General features: G+C 28.7%; 1 non-coding gene across 1 annotated transcript; it reads right to left on the reverse strand.

Annotated features, from left to right (window-relative positions):
• Nucleotides 1-4,825: 4,825 nt before the first annotated feature.
• LOC114579310 lies at nt 4,826-4,931 on the reverse strand. Its single transcript, XR_003700233.1, has one exon. It is a non-coding gene; the product is annotated as a small nucleolar RNA R71 (small nucleolar RNA).
• Between the last annotated feature and the right edge of the window lie 1,441 nt (nt 4,932-6,372).

The raw sequence follows: 6,372 nt of genomic DNA on the forward strand, positions 1-6,372 counted from the left end.
GCTTTGAGATTCTAATAGGGACCCAACTATATCTATCTGTGGTAGCTTAATTAGTTATATTAGTGATCTACCCACATGTTTAACTTGTAGAAGTAGGCATTTGGGCTGATGTTACACGATGATAATGCAATATTTTAGGAGTGGTAATACTAGGCATATAATAGTAGATTACCCATATGATGGACCAGAGAGATGATTTAATGTATTGATGGGGAGATAGAGAATAGCCATGCCTAGAACTTTTAGTAAAGGATCTTTTAGTAGAGGTAGAGAATAGTCAACTTAGAGATTGTCTTGTGCTCCATTTGGTTCAGCTTAGGTACATATAATAGTGTATCGTTTAACTCATCATGAGGCAAAAGAAGCTTTTAAAGTGGTGACAAGTATGGTTTCTATTTTTTCTCAGTGTTATAAAATTTTATTTGAATGTGGAGCTAGCCATTCATTCGTAGTTGAGAAATTATTTGCATTATTGAATTTATCTTTTTTTATGTTTTAATATGGTTTATCTATTATCTACCTATTGAGGGTTGTATGATAGTAAGTCATATATGTGTATAGAAATAGATTTTTTTGATAGAAAATTGGAATCTGAACTAATATTGTTGCCCCTAACCAAATTTAATGTTCTAGGAATGAAATGGTTAAGTAAATATGGTGCTCATATTGAGTGTTTGAAAGAGAGGGTAATGTTATTTTTGGGTAGTGAAAGTTTTTTACTTTCAAGGAGTTAGAGGGGTATTGTCTTCATTACTATTAGCTTTGAAATTGATAAATATTTATGGAAAAAAGGAAAATGTGGTATAATTAGAACTTGTGAGAGAAAAACAAATAATTTTTGAAGCAATTGAGAGTGTTTATGCAGTGAAATTATTTCTTGAAGAACTAGTAAGATTACCACCAAATAGAGAAATAAAATTCTTTATTAAGGTGTTACCTAGTACTACGTCAATTGCTAAAGCTCTATATCAGACGGAAATTACAAAATGATGTAAATTGAAAATTAGTTCCAAGCGTTAGTGGATAGGGGGTTCTTTATACACATGTATCCCCATGGAGTGCACCTATGCTTTTTGTGAAAAAGAAATACATAGAAATAAGAATGTGTATTAACTTTAGAAAATTGAATAGGGTAACCATTAAGAAAAAATATTTGTTATTTATAATTGATGATCTATTTGAACAGTTAGAAGGTGCATCTGTATTCTTAAATATATGCTTGAGGTCAGAGTATCACAAGTTGAAAGTAAAGGAGGATGTGAAAAAGATAGCTTTTAGCAACCAATATAGGAACTGTGAGGTTTTACTCATGCATTTTGGGTTGACTAATGTACATGTTGTATTTATGGATCTAACGAATCAAATATTTAAAGATATCTGAATCAGTTTATAAATTTTTTTATTGACATCATTCTGGTATATTTAAGGATTGAAGAGGATCATGCAGATTAATTAAGAATTATAATGAAGATATTAAGGCAACATGAATTATATGCCAAATTTTTAAAATGTGAATTTTGGTTAAGTAGTATTCATTATCAAGGCATATTGTGAACAATGATGAAATATCTATATATCTCTAGAACAAACAGATTGTTACAAATATGTTAAGCCCTATAAGGGTATCTAAAGTATGTAGCTTTTTGGTATGATGTGGTACTATAAAAAATTTGTAAAAGACTTTTCCTAGATTTTAATTCTTCCAATTAGACTAACACAAATGTAGTGCCATTTGAATGAAGAACTATGTGCAAAAATAGTTTTCTAAAATTAAAGAATTTTATGGTGTCAACTCCTATCATGAATAGTCCATCTAGTATTGAAGGATTTCAATTATTCAATAATGTATCATTGAAGGGATTGGGATGTATACTGATGCAGAATGGTAAGGTAATTTTTATACCTCTAAACAGTTAAAGCTACATGTAAAGAACTATCCTACTAACTATCTAGAGCAAGAAACTATTATTTAAACATTAAGGATTTAGAAGAACTATCTATACAATGTTAGATATGAAATTCTCACTGATCATAAGAGTATAAAATATATTTTCACTTGAAAGGGGTTAAATATGAGATAAAGGAAATGGTTGGAATTTATTGCAGACTATGATCTTAGTATTCAGTATCAAATTGGTAAGGCTAATGTTATAACTGATACTCTGAGTAAAAAATTTACTGGAGTAGTTGGTTGTATAGTGACATCTAATGTTTCTCTAATTTATAATATGGAAAAATTAGAATTGGAAGTGGTTAGATCAGCTGATATGTACTATCTCAAATTATTATATAAGATACTCTATAAGAAAGGATTCATAAAGATCAAAAGTGTAATAAGGAGTATACAAAATTGATAGATTTAATTCAGTCTAGAAGAAAACCTAAGCTTCAGGTAAAAGTTTGAGTAGTGTTAAACTATAAGGGTTCCTAGTGGTGTAGGTTTAAGGAAAGAAATTTTGTATGAATCACATTATTTTGGATATATAATTCAGATTGAAATTAGTAAAATGTATCATAATCTAAAATATTTGTTCAAGTGGCCCATATTGAAAAGAGAAGTAGCTAAATTTGTATCTAAATGTGAAGCTTATCAAATGGTGAAGGCAGAACATCAGTGACCTGCTGGCTTACTATAGCCTTTACATATACTCGAGTATAAGAAGAGATCACTATGTACTTTGGATAAGTGTAAATTACGTTATATATTTATATGTGTTTTTATCAATTTAAATGTGTTGTTTTAATTATTCGTGTGCAGGAAAAACTCAAAAATGACACAAAATTAAAAGTAGATTACAATGCTATGGCATTCGATAATTCCATGTCATAACATCATCTTCCACACTGTTGAGGCATGGCACTTGGACATGGCAGTGTTTTGTTCACTATCTTCAAGCACCACATCATCAAAATGATTAGCTTAGCAACACTGTGTTGTCAAACTTCAAGTGCCATGGTGGCACATCTATCATGCTTGGCACCAAATCTTCCATCAAGCGATGCAATGTTTAAAAGTCATCAACACCGCAATTTAGCAATTGTAACTTCCAAAGGACATGATCTATCAGCAAAGAAATGGGACTATTCACTATGTAATTGTTCCACATTAGCAAGCACCACGACTGTGCAGAAGTTCCAGTGTTGGAGCATTATTTCATTTAAAGGGCACCATTGTGATACTCTTTTAAGCACTATAATGCCACCTACTATTTCTGTGTTATCCTATAAATAGTAGTGATGTTATATTTGTAAGAGAGCTCAGTCACTTATCTAATATTAGTACTTTTTAGAGTACTTAAGATCTATCTTAGAATCAATTCTAAAGGAGACTAGAAAAGTGTTAGATATAACCATTAGAGTGTTTAGTCAATATTTATTTGAGCAACTTTGTACGTTAATGAAGGAGTATATATGAGATGTATTAATCATTCCTAGTGATATCACTCTCTTATATTTTTATCCTTCCATAATTTTAATGAAAATAAGTTTGCTTATCTTTTCTTTCATGTCTGGCTAATTCTCTAGTTTTAGATTGATGATGTAGAAAATATATTAAGTGCTAATGAAGATTTTTGTGCTATAAAGTTAAATGATATTTTTAATATTTTCTTGCTTTTTATTTAATATGCATAGTGGCCATATGTATAGTTAAAACCTTATGCTATATATAGCCTCGACGGAGAACTGTAAGAACAACATGAAATATTAAATTAGTATGTTTTCATACATAAATATAGGATGTAAAATATGCTAGGTTCTTAAGAAGATAATATAACTATAGAAAGAGAACAATTATCCTTTTCACCGTTACAAACATGATAGAGATCTAGAGATGTATATATTTTGAATTACATTTACAAATAAGAGTATCATTAGAAAAAACATGCAATTTATATTCATCAATCTGAAATACTTTATTTAAACATTGTATCCATAATTTTTATTATTTTTATTCAGTGGTTGAATCTCCACAACCAACAATTTTACTTTAATAGAATAATTTAATAATTAGAGTAAATAATAATAGTTGATTGCTAGAAAGCATACTTCCTCGTGAGTTTGACACTCTATTATATCTTAATTTGACATGTATACTTAAAATATTAAGTGTGGTTTGCTATTTTTTTATATATCAAAGAAACTTAAGTATTATTTAGGGGAGATATAGCCTTAAACATTTTAATAATTCAAAAGTTCTCTCCATAGCTTCCATCAAGTTTTTAGCACCATTGCCGGATAAGTATTCTACTTTTTATAAAATTTAACTATATTGTTGAATAACTGCTTAGTTAGACCTACTTTATATCTTTTATTTTTAATTGCTTTAATTACTTATTATATATTTTTGGTTGCATGCTTTATAACCATAGAAAAACTTTTATTGTTTGATCTTAAAATTGAGAAACCTTTTTAAAATTCAAAAAACCAAAAAGATTTTGAAAATGACTAAACTTTTGTTAGATCAAAATAATTCTAGACATCTTAAAGATTATGCAAACCCTTAAGTAGATGGAATTCATCATAGAATTAATATACCTACGATCCAAGTTAATAATTTTGAATTGAAACATACCATTATTCAAGTGGTTCAAAACTATTAGTTTGGAGGAACTCTTATAGAAGATCCCAATTTATATTTAGCTTTTTTTCTTAAAACTTTATGTACAATAGTGTTAGTAATGATGCTTTAAACACATATTGTTTTTCTTTTCTCTAAAAAAAAATTAAGGTGTGGTTGAATTCTTTACCCTCAGACTCTATAACTACTTGAAATGAGTTGGCTCATAATTTTCTTGCTAAGCATTTCCTACCTTCAAAACCTATCAAAATTAGAAATGATATAACTTCTTTTACTTAGTTTGAAGGATAATCCATTTATGAGAATTGAGAAAGATTTAAGGAATACTTAGAAAATTCCCTAATCATGCTTTACTTAATTGGTTAGTTATTCAACTATTTTGTAATATATTAGTACGATCTCTTATAGCTATATTTGATACTGCAACTAGGATCATTAATGTCTAAGCTATTTGAGGAAGCATATAAATTAGTAGATAAAATGGCTACTAACAATTTTTAATGGCCTGCTGATAGGGAAAATCCTAAAAAAGTTACAAGAATATGAATTTATCTTAACTGCATATGTTGCAGCAATTTCTAAGACATTAAATATAATAGGAGTAAATCTAGATTAAGAATTGAATCTTTAGGAGATCAAAATTCAATTGAAGATAATAATGTACAAGGGTTTGAAAATATTAATTTAATTAGAAGATAAAATAATCCCTATTCAAATACATACAATCTGGGTTTGAGGAATCATCCTAATTTAAAGTAGTCAAATAATATTGGTGATTATGATAAATGGAATAATAAGCAAAATAATCAAGGAGTAAATTGGAACATTCCTCAACAACTTATAGTTAATCCTAGACTTACATATCCTCCATGATTTAATCAAAGTAATCAATTTAGAAATAACAAATTAATATTGGAAGATGTATTAATACAGTTAGGGAATCAATTACAAAACCAAGCTACTTTTATTAAAAATTTAAAAACTCAATTGAGTCAGCTTGCAATTTGAGTTAATAGTAAGCCTTCTAGATCTTTACATAGCAATATTGAAGTTAACCCAAAATAAAAAGAAAAAGATCTTAGTAGAAGTCATTTGAAGATTGGAATAATTTACCCAACCAAATTGAAAAATATTGGCATGCCTGGATGAAAACTATAAACTTAGCGCTATGTTGGAGGCAACCCAGAATTAGGTTTAGTATGTTGTTAAGTATGGCTGAAGACTAAAAACATAACGCTTTAAGGGAGGCTACCCATATTTTGGGTTTAATGTGTTAGGTAGGATTGTTATTTTTAATAATAATAATCATTAGAGTTTGCTTAAAAAATTGAGAGAAGAAGGAGAGCCACTACATTGAGTATAGTGATGTAGCGCTAGGCTTGGAAGCATTATCTTTAAATTTAAAATTTGGTCTGCCAAAACTAGTTAAAACTATAAAAAATGATAAGTTGGAAGTATTTTTTTCTATCCTTGACAGATCTTTTAGAGTAAAGTGTTGTTGAGTACTCTCCTTTCATTCTTAAAACATAAAAGCCATGGGTGTGAAGAAAAGAAAGCATTCATCCTCTAGAGAAGTGAAATGCAAATAAAAAATCAAGATTCATTTTCTCTTCTCAACATCCAAATTTCTATTATCATTAATAAACTACATGAATTTTAAAATGAAGTTCAATTATATACAAAAAGATATAAAACTGAAATGAAGAATGCATGGATGTGAAGTTCTTGATTCACATTTTCAAGATTAAGGGGCATAGATTGAAACCTTATGAATTAGAAGAATAAGAATCATC

This window comes from Dendrobium catenatum, unplaced genomic scaffold, assembly GCF_001605985.2.
Source record: "Dendrobium catenatum unplaced genomic scaffold, ASM160598v2 fragScaff_scaffold_283, whole genome shotgun sequence".
NCBI classification, from domain to species: Eukaryota; Viridiplantae; Streptophyta; class Magnoliopsida; order Asparagales; family Orchidaceae; genus Dendrobium; species Dendrobium catenatum.